This window comes from Phasianus colchicus, chromosome 4 (assembly GCF_987193195.1).
Source record: "Phasianus colchicus chromosome 4, bPhaCol1.hap1.1, whole genome shotgun sequence".
In the NCBI taxonomy this organism is placed as follows: Eukaryota; Metazoa; Chordata; class Aves; order Galliformes; family Phasianidae; genus Phasianus; species Phasianus colchicus.
This window is the reverse complement of record NC_143439.1, coordinates 26,427,871-26,439,912: the sequence shown is the minus strand read 5'-3', so window position 1 is coordinate 26,439,912 and position 12,042 is coordinate 26,427,871. Positions and strand designations below refer to the sequence as shown.

The window sequence follows — 12,042 nt, the reverse complement described above, 5'->3', positions numbered from 1 at the left end:
GGCCTTCAGTCGCTCATGCAGATAATAACGGCACTTCGAGGCACTTGCCCATAACTCCAAGCTTCATTAAACAGGGGGGATGTCACCGAAAGTCCCTTAAACTGTCTTTTCGCTTCTCTGCGAGGGAAAAAATTGACAGTGTTGAGGAATGGGATTTGGAATACAAATAATATGATGACTTGGGTATTGCACGGAGCGGCTGCAGTTGGGCTGTGCCTGAGTGCAGAGTCTCACTGCTTAGCGAGGGTGGGAAGAGAGCAGGCTGTGCATCGCCTGCACAGAAACACGCCTGAGGTCAGGAACGGCTTCAAAAGGAATGGTTTCCCAAGCCCTTCAGCCAGCTCTGCAGTGCCACAGGTGGGAAACACCGCGGCTGCTGTTTGCTGAGCTGCTCCTGGGGGCTGCCAAGTGCCCCTAGAGGCACAGATTAGGATTCAGGTCTGCCACCACTCCCTTCCCCTCCCCTTTCTCCCCCCCTCGCCAGAAACCATCAGTGTGAGCTCTGGGAGGAATCAGAAAGATGCTGAGACACCCTGAGGCTTTGAAATGATTCAGTGCCTTTTAAATGGGGAAAAAATACACGGGGAAAAGTTTTATTTTAAAAAGAGAAGAAATTTGGACAGGTGCACAGCACTGGCTACAGGACAAAAAATATCTATTTTCTCTCCCCATTTTAACATCTTACACTTGAAGATGCAACCTGCAACCTGGATATCAGCCCAGTGCTTTCCCCACAGGAACAGTACTGCTGACCCATGGATAAAGGAGAATATTGAAAGCAGAGGTTAGCCCAACCAAAAAGGGAAACAATTTGAGATAGTAAATGGTTAAGTCCTTTGAAACGTGTGAATATTATCAAATCACTAACAGGTCAGCCAAGTCTTTTGTATTTGGATGCATCTGGATTTCAGTTTTCACTCAAAGTCTGTCTTGAGTTTAAGATAAATATATGCATTGTTCTAGAGTAAAAGCATGACCTTCACCTAAGAAAAGGTTCAAACAACATCTGCAAATATTTAAGGGTCCTTCTCAAACAAGGCACCAGGTTGGATGGCAAAGCACCATTATGTTTTTATTTATTTTTTTCTTTTCAATATCAAAAAGATCTTTGGAAAAAAGGTATGTTCTTAAACGTAACATTTCCTTTTCCAGCCTTGCCACTCAAGAAATGATGCCAATTAAAAAAATTTTTTTAAAAAAGTATTTAGCTAGAAATAGCCCTTGTCTTTACACTCTTTGATGATGCATTGCACTTTAAAAATAGCAAAGAAATGACAGATCTGAAGTAGACAAAAATGTTCAGCTGCCAGTGGTGCCTTTTGTGTCATGTGCAGAAAGATCCTGTAGTGTAGGGAATGTAATTAGCAATCCAAGATTTGCTTTTCAGCAGTACATTACTTCAAGTGCGCTTTCCTGGGCCACTTTCTTTCTCACTGTAAAGAAACTTTTCTTAGTAAATACACCGCTTGCACAGAGGAACAGCCTATGTAATGAAGTGTCAAGGGAAAATCAAGCCTTCCACTGCTTGTTTCCCCTTCAGATATGACATCTCAAATCGTCACTACCACTACCACAAGAAATAATCATCAGCATTTCCTAATTACGCTACACTTTTTCCTGACAACTCATTCACAGAGGTTTATGAGTTACTCTCATCTGCTCCACAACCAGCATCATTCCCACAGTGCAGCATCTGAATCATCCCAGATGCTCACTCAGCACATGATCAGCTCTAGGCATCACTTTTCCACTGAACCTTTGGAGAGGTTCTATATCAATTTCCCCATATTCTCCAAGAAGATGATCATCTGTGTTTCAGCTGTGCATGGCTCTTGCCCTGTGAAGGCATCTTCCGGGTGCCTGGACGTGCTCCCTCCAGTTCAGCAGACTTCAGAGCAGGCTGATGTAGTGTCACCCCTGCTAAGAGGAGTTACACTTTCAGTGCAAACAGAAGTCCCTTCCTTTGGGAAACTCCTGACCCCAGTCAGAATTTCCCTTGCCTCCACACCATTGCCTGCAGAATGCGCTACTGTCTTCAAAACAAACACTCCAACCCTGCACTTCTCATTAGCCCCAAACTTTTGTCCCCTTATTCATGAGAAGGAGTACCTCAGCCATCAAGCAGTCATTTCAGTGGCACTTCACAGAATAGGGCCTTATTTTATGTGTGTATTGCGTGCCTGGGACGAGAATTCTAGTTGAAACAAGGGACAGAGAGCAGTCAGATCAGGCCACAAAGACTTAAATGGAGGAACAAAATAAAGGCACATGACATCTGATCATCACAAAAGGCTGCCCCTACAATCAGCGATGTTTGGAAGAGCTTTCATCATGACTCTCCCTGCTTTATCCAAATCCAATCATTCCTCAAAAGTTCAGATGCTTTATCTGTTTTCTGTCCTTTTCTCCCACTCTACAGTATTGACCCCAGGACAAGGGATGGGGCGATGAAGAGTCTGTTCTTGGCATCCACAGCAATACCTGCCTCTGCCTGGCATAAAATCAGAGGAGATCACAAGTAGATGCTGACATTCACAGTCTCAAATAGCACTATTAGATCAAAAGCTCATTAAAACAGATGTTTTATGCAGGCTCGGCATTATTTAATTGACCCTGAGCCAACAAAACAGCCTTGCTGTTCACCCAGTCATGGTCTTCACACTGATAATGCTGTGTCCCCAGCAAACTTTGTAAAGGAACATATTACAGTTTGGCTATCTGAATTTTGCCCTCTGAATTATGAAAATGGGAATATGATCCACGTTGCCTCCAAGGCCACGGGCATTTACAGAAAGAAAGGATGGAGGAGAGGAAAAAATAAAAAGAAATGTTAAAGAGAAAAAAAAAAAAGCAATAAATATGACATGCTTGCCCTGCTTAAGGGAAGGCAGTCTGAACCCCAACACCTGCTGGATGTAATGGACTCTGAAGTGTTGTTTCGAAATTAATCAAGTCATTTAAAATCATAGCTGTAGTCTCCATTCACCACTCCTGTGCATAAACGCGCTGATCCCGATACTAATCCATGTCGGGTGACTTGAGCAATATATCACCATAATTGCCGTTTTAGGGCTGCAAATTGGAGCTAAAATAACCAGATGCAAAAGAGATGGCCATATCATACTCTCAAGATGGATCTTCAAAGTTCAAGGAGAGTTCAAGCATGGAAGAGGCAATAGAAAGGGGTCAAGTGTAAGGAGATTGTTCATGTTCAAGAGGAATTAACTTTACAAATATATTGTTTCTGAGGAGGTAATTGTACCATCTTACAGCTATTCATACCTCATTTAATCTTTGCATTCTTCTCAGCCATTAGAGTGATTGCCCCTCATTGAAATAAATTTGATTTTGACAAAATATTCTGTTTTAAAACTGCAACTAATTTCACCAAGGTTTTTCCTTTGCAATAATTCTCTTGGAAACCACACAGCCCAGAACCAGCCATGAGATCTAGAAACCGCATCTCGGAATCCACACACAGGGCAAAAGTCGTGATACTGCATCTGAGACTAATAGTCAGGCAGCTTGCCATCATAAACAAACATGGAGTTGGGGGTTCATCAGAAAGAGTGTTACAAGTACACAAAATAACACAGAGCATCTATAGGCCTGGTCTGGAAGCTTCTGTCCAATTGATCTACCATGTTAACGACCTAAGAAATGCCTTTTAGGAATCAAGGTTACTATAAAGGAAATGTACGTGCTGTCAGGAAACAGCAGTAGCAATACACCACTGTGGTCCTGCCAAATGAAAACAAAAGGCATATTAATAAGCAAAAGCATGAGGAAGTTTTAAGCTGCTCATCAGCATGCTTAAGTAATTCCCTTATCTGATAGGATTCTCTTTTGCAGAAGTCAGATGAGCTCATTAATTATGTGTTCCCCTTCCTTGCTTCAAATTGCGCCATTAAAGTATGATTTCAGCTTATTGTTGAGCTACCACCAGACCTCTGCATTACCGCTGGCATCTAATAAGTCATCTGCACAGCCGAGAGAGAGAAAACACACGTACCATTGTTTCCGCGAGGCTGGGTCGAAGGAGCCTCCACTGCAAAGCTGTGATTTAAACTTGCTCCCGCTACAACTCCGGCAGACAAAGGGACAGCTTTCAGCCGATGTAAATCAGCGCCGCACCATTGTACCTTGGAGAGCTATGCTAATTCATCCTGGCGAGGATCTGGTGACCTGAGTAGCTCCAAACAATGGCATTACAAAAGGCTAATGTGCTATGGGTTACTTGATAATTCCTACAGCATAATTGGCCAACATGCAAACGTTTGAGACCATTGAAGTTTATAACTAATTGCAACCATTACCGAGACAACGTTACTTATGATTAACTGTGTGTAATAGGCCTGATTCTGATTACCTTTACACCTCATTTTAATCAATTTTTTGACAGATAGGTTGTGATGTTTGGCTCTGGCTTACAGAGTAAGTGAACCCTTACAACTACTTTATATGTATAGGATGAAAGGAAATGTCCTTAAACTGCACCAGGGAAGGTTCCGGTTGGATATTAGGAAACATCCCTTCTCAGAAAGAGTAGGGAGGTATTGGCACAGGCTGCCCAAGGAGGTGATGGAGTCACTGTCGCTGGAGGTGCTCAAGAATCACAGAGATGTGGCACTTAAAGGACACGGTTAGTGGGCATTGTGGGGAGGGGACAACAGTTGGGATGATCTCAGTGGTCTTTTCCAACCCTAATGATTCTATAGTGAGAGCATGAGGAAAGTCAGGTCTCAACTGTTTGAACCCTAGGGGGAGTGAGAAAAAAGCCTGAGATGAACTTGTTCTTTGATTTCCCTGCTTGCAGAACTCTAATCATCCACTTGGCAGGTCATCGTACATCCCTGGAGCCTCAGGCTGCATGGCAAATTGTATTTATGTGGTTGGTTGGCAGGATGGGATCACCGCAGCCTCACTTGCCAGGTTCAGCACTGGCACTGCCCACATTTCAAATACATGCTAATTCATACATACCTGGTATGGAAGGGCCAGATTTCCTCAAAAAGCTTGCATCACATTTACAGTCCAAAGTAGATGGCCTAAATTTCCAATTTTCTCCCACAGGTCTGGCCACTGAGTCTTTCTGACAGGTTTTGGAAGCTGACTTCTTTTGGAAATCTCCTTTCACGTGTGAGTGTTGGCAGGAAGATCATCCAAGTAGCTTGGGAACATCATACACAGAGAGAAAAGTCAGTGTGAGTGCAAACATTAGTCCCCCAAACATGAACACTCATAAATACACATAACTGCGCGAAAATAAAGTCTACGAAAAAGTCTCCTAGTTGAACACAGTCATTACATTTGACACAGTCAACTTAGAGCTCAGGATCTCTCATGCTGAATGAACATCCATATCTTTATTTTCCTGAGAGCGCTAAAAACAGTCATCTGCAAAGTGTAATTTTTTTCCACCTTTCATAAATATCAGCAATAGTGCAGCCCTCTCTCCCCCTCTCTTTTTCTTATTCAGGATATCAGGCAGATAAGAGTTATCAGTAAAGGTCATCCTCAATTTCTGTACAGAAATGATCTGTCTCCGGTACGTAATAAACATTTATCCATGCCTTTATTAGCTATATTGGATCTGACAGTTCTGTTAAACCATTTTCTTTCATTTTGCTAGGTCATGACGGTTAATGCTGCTAAAAAATCTCATCACTGCTTTTGATCACTGTATTGTCTTCTCTGTATTATCAGGATTTTGTAAAGGTAAGCACTGGCTGGAATGACCTATTAAAGTTACAGCCCGTTGAGTTCCTGGCTTTTTTCTCACCACAATAAAAAAGCGAAGGAGTGAAAAGCATAAATTCTACTTTCAGGGTTATATTTAGTTGTTCAGTTGACATTTAGTAGAGCAGTCACTTTAAGCCCACTTTGCATTGGTTTCGCTCCATTTTTTCACATCCTTGAGTTTCCAAAATGGCATTGGAAGCCACACCATGGCAAATAAGCCCAATTAGAGGGACCAGGAGGTGAGTTAACCCTCAGTTCACCAGCAGTGCAGAAGGCATCTTCTCAGGATTTTGAAACAATTCCCATGATTTATGAAGCAGGCTCTGACTGAAGATTGAGAAACATTTTACATGTATTCATTCATTTGCAGCAGCAGAGTGTACTCCAGATCAAAACAATATTCACTAACTACTGAAAGATTTTCACAAATTTAGGCACCTATGTCACACTAGCTGCAATTCTCATCTCTTTCAATGTCAACAATTCAACAGCTAGGAAAGACTTATTTTCAGCTTAGTATTAGTCAGCTAGATTTAAGTCCAGGGTGCTTTTCTTAGTTCTCCGCCATCTCTCTCCATTGGTGCACACAGCAAGTTTTTCAGTACAGTGTGTGACAAAATTATACATTTTTCAGACTTGCTGTTCTCTGTCATTACTTGGAACAAATAAAATGAAGTGAAAAGTAGAAAGACTTTTGAATGCCATATTTGGCCCCTCTTGCCATTCACCATAGGCCTGCATTGAGTTCAACGATCACTGTTTTCACACTGTTAGAGAATCCAGTCACTGGTACTCTGGCCCACACTGTTACTAGACTTGCATTTGTCTGCCACTGACTTCCCAAGCTCCTAAGGAGTACTGCAGCCTTCTGTTAACACTTTTCTCTTTTCTTAGGTAGAGCTTTAGAGTTTTTTTCATGGTGTCATTCTCCCTAGCCCACTTCAGTGATGGTAAACACAGCACAAACTGAATTAAAGACAGAACTTGGCCCAGCATTCTCTTTCCAGGAGTTCCACAGAACTTGGGCTATGTGACATTGGCCAAGCAATGAAAGTGAGCCAAAAGATCACTCTACGCTGGAGTGAGGAGCTAGTATAACTCTCTTGGGAGTGGAGAAACATATGCATGAAGTTGGTTTTAATTAAGACATCACAGCAGCTGTTTGCAGAGGCTGGGCTCTTAAAATCTGCCCACAACACGGGTTGCTGATGGAGATGCCTCTATACTTAAGGTTAAAAAAAAAAGAAAATCAAGAACAAAACCAAAGCACTAATAATTCAGAGTACAAAGTGAAGGCATCCTATGACAACCCACATCCTTCTACAGAGACTTTTTCCAGTAGTAGTTTGATGTCTTGTGATGAGCATTCACTAAGGACTTTCTGTTTCCACAGGTGATTTCCAACACTGGTCCAGAGAAAGCACTGATAAAGAATAATGGCTCAGAGAATATCCAAGACTATGCCCTTCTCACAGCTTGCATGCATTCACAAAACAAGGATCTGCTAAGGCAGAAATGGGAATTCAGCTGACTCCCAAATTACAAGGCATTTTTAATGCAACTTTATGAATTTCCATAGGAAGTTTCATTTAAATGTAACCTGATTATCCATGCTGTAAGGATCTGGGAATTAGCAAGCTGATGCTGAGCAAAGGTCCTTTCACTCATTGTACTGACAACCACAGCATCCAGAAAGAACAGGCTGCAGAAGGCACTGTGATGGTATGCACTGGAAACCTGTACCCAACAGGCAACATTCCTTAACCCCAGAGAATTGTGAACAGCTCAAACCCAGATTAAGAAACTACAGCTGACTGTAGAACTGGATAATATTGAGATATTAAAGTCAGATACGGCAACTTTCCTGAAGCTACACTGTCTGTCTATGGCTAAAAAACTATTCCTGTCTGAAGCCCTGTTTTCAGTTACTGAAAGGAGCTGGAGGTTAGTGGTATAAAGGGCGTGGTCTCTCTTCCTATAAGCAATCTGTTGCTTTTGGATTTTTACAAGCATCCCTGTATTCAGCAGCAACAAGTCACTTCTGTTCCCCTCCCAGCTGTAGCTTCACTGTCTTCCAAAGGAAGACAGGGAGGGAGAAATGGAGCTGCAGACAAGAAGAAGAAAAATGTTTTTCCTAGACTCCAGGACAGCAGACGTATCAAAAGACAAATCTCTCTCCATATGCTCTCGGTCCCCTTGTGTCCTGCATGCCTGTGCTCACTGAGGTCTGTGTGATATATACCTGCAGCACGAGAATAGCTCCCAGTTTTGTGATAAAAACAAACGGTGATCTTGTATACATATAGACTTGTCTGCTGCCAGGGCTCTGGTAAACTCTACTGAAATGCAGGAATTGCCACCCTGTCTTTGTGTGTGCCAAAAATCCCACCACATTCAACAAAGGAAGATCAAGGGTGTTAACCCCAATGTCTCAGCTAACTTAACCCAAACCTTGCTCCCAGTACCCACTTTGCAGAAAGACGCCTCCTCCTTGTCTCTAAATGGCCACCCAGCATAAGCATCTCCCCATAATAATTCATGAACAGGCTTCCAATGGCGCGGGTTTGGAAGCAAAGGTTGGCTCAGACACGATTATCCTTTTCACCAGCCTAAGTTGGAAGCACGGACAAAAGGCACGCAGACCAATAGCTGCACTCTGACCTTGATGCTTCAGACCACCAGGCTGTTAAACAAGAGGCAGGACCCCTGTGGTCATGGGAATCTCCAGCATGTGTTTAAAAGTGTAACACTATATTTATTAGAAAATTTTCCTCAACAAATCTCTAACGTTTTTCAGGTGTACGATTGCTGGATTTTACACACTCAGTGTACATGCATACAGACACACAAGTAGAGGTGAGAAATAGAAAGAGAGAATGCCTCCTAACGGCTTTTAAGTGACCACTTACCAGCAGCTATTGTCTGTGATATTTCTGGTATAGCCCCTGCTCCTTTAGTTGCTGCAGAGCTTTCTCATGCTATAAACAGATAAATCCAAGTCTTTTTGAAGACAACAGTTTGTACCCTGGACTCTGTTTCCTGGGAGTGACGGAATCATTTATTCCTGTGTTGCAAAAAATCCGTCTCAAGCAGCCTGTTCTGCCAGGCTCAGCTCTCTCTCTGTATAGCTTTTCTTCTACACAACTCAAAGTAGATATGGAACAAATCGGTTTTGAAAGGCATCTTCCAGGAAGGCTTAGGACAACCAATGTCTGACTTCTGTGTGAGCTAGCAAATCTGTGCAAAGAAGCGAGAACAGTCATTAAAATCACACAATTGTCCAATTTGTGAAATAATTCATCTTTAAAATACAACATTCAACACCTCCTGTTATATATTGAGAAATTTTAGGTGCTCAGAACAAACACAATCCTAAAAAATAAAAACCATACCCAGTTAATGCAGCTGGTAGTTAATTATTACAATATGTGACACTTCAAATATACTGAGGCGATGACATTTAGCTGATTTGTCTTCGCTATCTTTTGCTAAGCAGGCTGGCAAAAGAAGAAAAACGATTGATCTACTAACAAGTTTAACACAACCTTGAAATAAATTACATTCAGAAGCTAGAAGCCTGACTCTGTTTAATAGTTAAATCATTTATTCCTAGGCGTAGAAAAAAAAATAAAAAAATTAAAAAATCCTGCCCTCAAGTCATAATCAGCATGATCTGCTATTTGAAGTCTTGCAAAATGTTCAAGGAACGGCCCTGGTGATTTGGCCAAAAGGAAACAACGCACTCAGCAGCTCTATGCAGGCCCAACAAAATGGAGACTCCCAGTATGAGAATATTAAATTATTATGGCTTTTGTGACAGGGGGCACAATTGTTAGTGGCCCCCTTCCTCTGATGGCCAAGTTACGTTCTTCCCTGCCGTGAGCATTCATTGTCACACCTAATATTTGCATGCTTTGATAATAATAAGATTGTCAAGATAATAGCAGGGAAGTTTCAGTAGAAACTCAGTTTTCAAAAGCCAGCTGTGCACATCCCGGGTTGCTTTTCCTAAGAAGACGCCTTCAAAAAGCAAAATTAAGCCTCGCTCACAAGAAAAACAAAATTATTCCCCTCCCAAAAGAAGAAGAAGAAAGGGAAAGGGGTAATTGGATGAGAGAGAGATGGAAACAACTTCCTGAAGAAACTATTTTTTACGTGACTTATAACTTCTTTTTTGTTCTCTGCAGCATTTTGGTCAGTGCAAGCAAATAACTTTGCAAATAGCAAAACAGGTTTTAAATCAGAGAGTAATTACCTTAGTGAGCTTTATCGATTTCACAGATCAAGCTGAAAGAGTCTGGGGCTTTTCTCTCTCATCCACCTTTTTGCATGACATAACCACTCAACAGCTTAAATGAGCTGGGATACAAACTGATTTTTTGAAAGAGTGCCAGTATTGTTGAAATCCACAAAATCTGTATTTCTTATGGTTTAAGTAAACTTGCTCCTTTGTCCACACAAAATAATGGCCTAAAACAGGAAAAAGAAAAATGTTCCCTCTCCCCTTTTGCTCTGTATCACTATTCCAGAACGCATCATCCTGAGTTACCAAGGCTTCTTTGCTACCCAAGGGAGAGGGAGAGAAAAAATCAGAGTCAAAACCAGCCTTCCACGAGGACACTGAGCAATGAAAACCACTATCAAACGAAGACAGCCAACAACTTCTCATTAGCTCTGCCAGGTTGAACAGGAGGTCTGTGTAACTATTTAGTAAAATTAATTAATAAAGCACACTTCATACAGCCCAAAATGGAGGTGATTAAATCACACTCCATTTCAGGTCATTTTGGAGTTGCAGAGATCTGTGCTTTAACTTGTTGTATGAAGGAGAAACAAAGTTCAACTGTTGGGCCTGCCACAGAGATTTGTTCACTGAACCCTCTTGGGTTCTCTTTGAATTGTGCAATAGAAAGCAGACTTTACAGAGTAAGTGTCCACAGTCTGCTCTATTCTTGGCAGTTATTTCAACCTTCAAGCAATGATGACTTACTCAGGAGGTGTTGCAGATCAAAATCTTTGATCACAAATTTTACATTTTCTGTCCATTGTAGGCTGCCAAAGGATCAGAAGCAGCTAGAATGCATGCACAGAAACCTACTTGTCTTTCACACAGGGAGGTGTCTTTTCCTGTAGAGTTATTTAGACAGCGGGAGTGAACTAAGCATAAATTACCAGTAGGTCAAATACCTTCACTGACTCACATTTGCTCACATTTGCAGTGCAATGTAGCCTGAGCAGGAACAATCACAGAAGACACAGCAGAGAACAAGGGCAGAAGTATACAGGGTGTCCCAGCTGGAGCCTTAGCCTCATGTAAGAGCCACTGGAAAGACACTTCCTAGAAGGTTCACCTCTGTGGCCAGGAATCTGCCAAGGGAGTAACAATCTGTAAAAGCAATCGATGACAAGAGCAGAGGTGTTAGCTAGCTTAATACTCCTACAATAAATGAGTACTGAAATAAGAATGGAAAGCCATCTCTGTTTTTTTCTGCCAGCGTTGCCTTCTTCAGGAAGGTTTGAAGAACAGATCACGGTGCCATAACTCATCATTTTCCAACACTGACTGATCCTGACAATGGTAACCCAGCACCATCTCCCTTATTAATCAATGACAGATAAAATATTTTTCAAGTACAATCTGAAAACTCTACTAGAGATTAGACAGATGTATATTTATGCACACATTTGCTCTACTACCCAGCATCTCTATTCAAAAAAATGCTAATCCCACACAGTCACTTGGCTGAATGCTCACCTGGTTCTGTCTCTGTTACTTCCATGAATTTACCAGCAAGCCAGCTTTGGTGTGTGATAAAGCTGTTTCTTTGCTTCATCACATACTCATTCACCAATTTGCAGCTAAAGAAATCAGACGTGGAGACAAAGAATGCATATTTGCAGTAACAATTGCGCTACTGCATGAACACATCTTTAACAAAACCAAGCTGAGGTACAGCTGAAAGTGCTTAGGTTAGGAAGGTTATGCTAAATGAATACGTCGCATATATTTATAAAGGCACACACACAGAGAAACATGTTTATGTGCTGCAAAAAAAAAAAGTGTTCCAGCTTAGAAAGCTTATGCCTGTCAATGAGCAGCTAACTTCCAATGGCACACACTGATGATAGAAAGAATTTTATGGCCTGAAATTATGATCTGTATCATACTTTTTTCCCACTGGGTTCTATGGAGTTCCATAAATGTAAGGGACAGTAGAAAAGTAGGTCTTTCACTGCATTAAAATTCGTATTTTAAACAGTGAAACTCATCAAAATTGAGCTTATATATATATTACATAA

General features: G+C 41.5%; 1 long non-coding RNA gene across 2 annotated transcripts; it reads right to left on the bottom strand.

Moving 5' to 3' along the window:
• Positions 1 to 575: 575 nt before the first annotated feature.
• LOC149918139 (uncharacterized) lies at positions 576 to 11,126 on the bottom strand. Of its 2 annotated transcripts, none has more exons than XR_016466406.1 (6): positions 10,944 to 11,126; positions 9,998 to 10,212; positions 8,652 to 8,979; positions 4,984 to 5,170; positions 4,013 to 4,193; positions 576 to 2,491 (listed from the first exon to the last, which is right to left on the bottom strand). It is a non-coding gene; the product is annotated as an uncharacterized LOC149918139 (long non-coding RNA). The 2 variants fall into 2 exon arrangements; XR_016466405.1 differs by having other exon boundaries at positions 4,013 to 4,185.
• Positions 11,127 to 12,042: the final 916 nt, after the last annotated feature.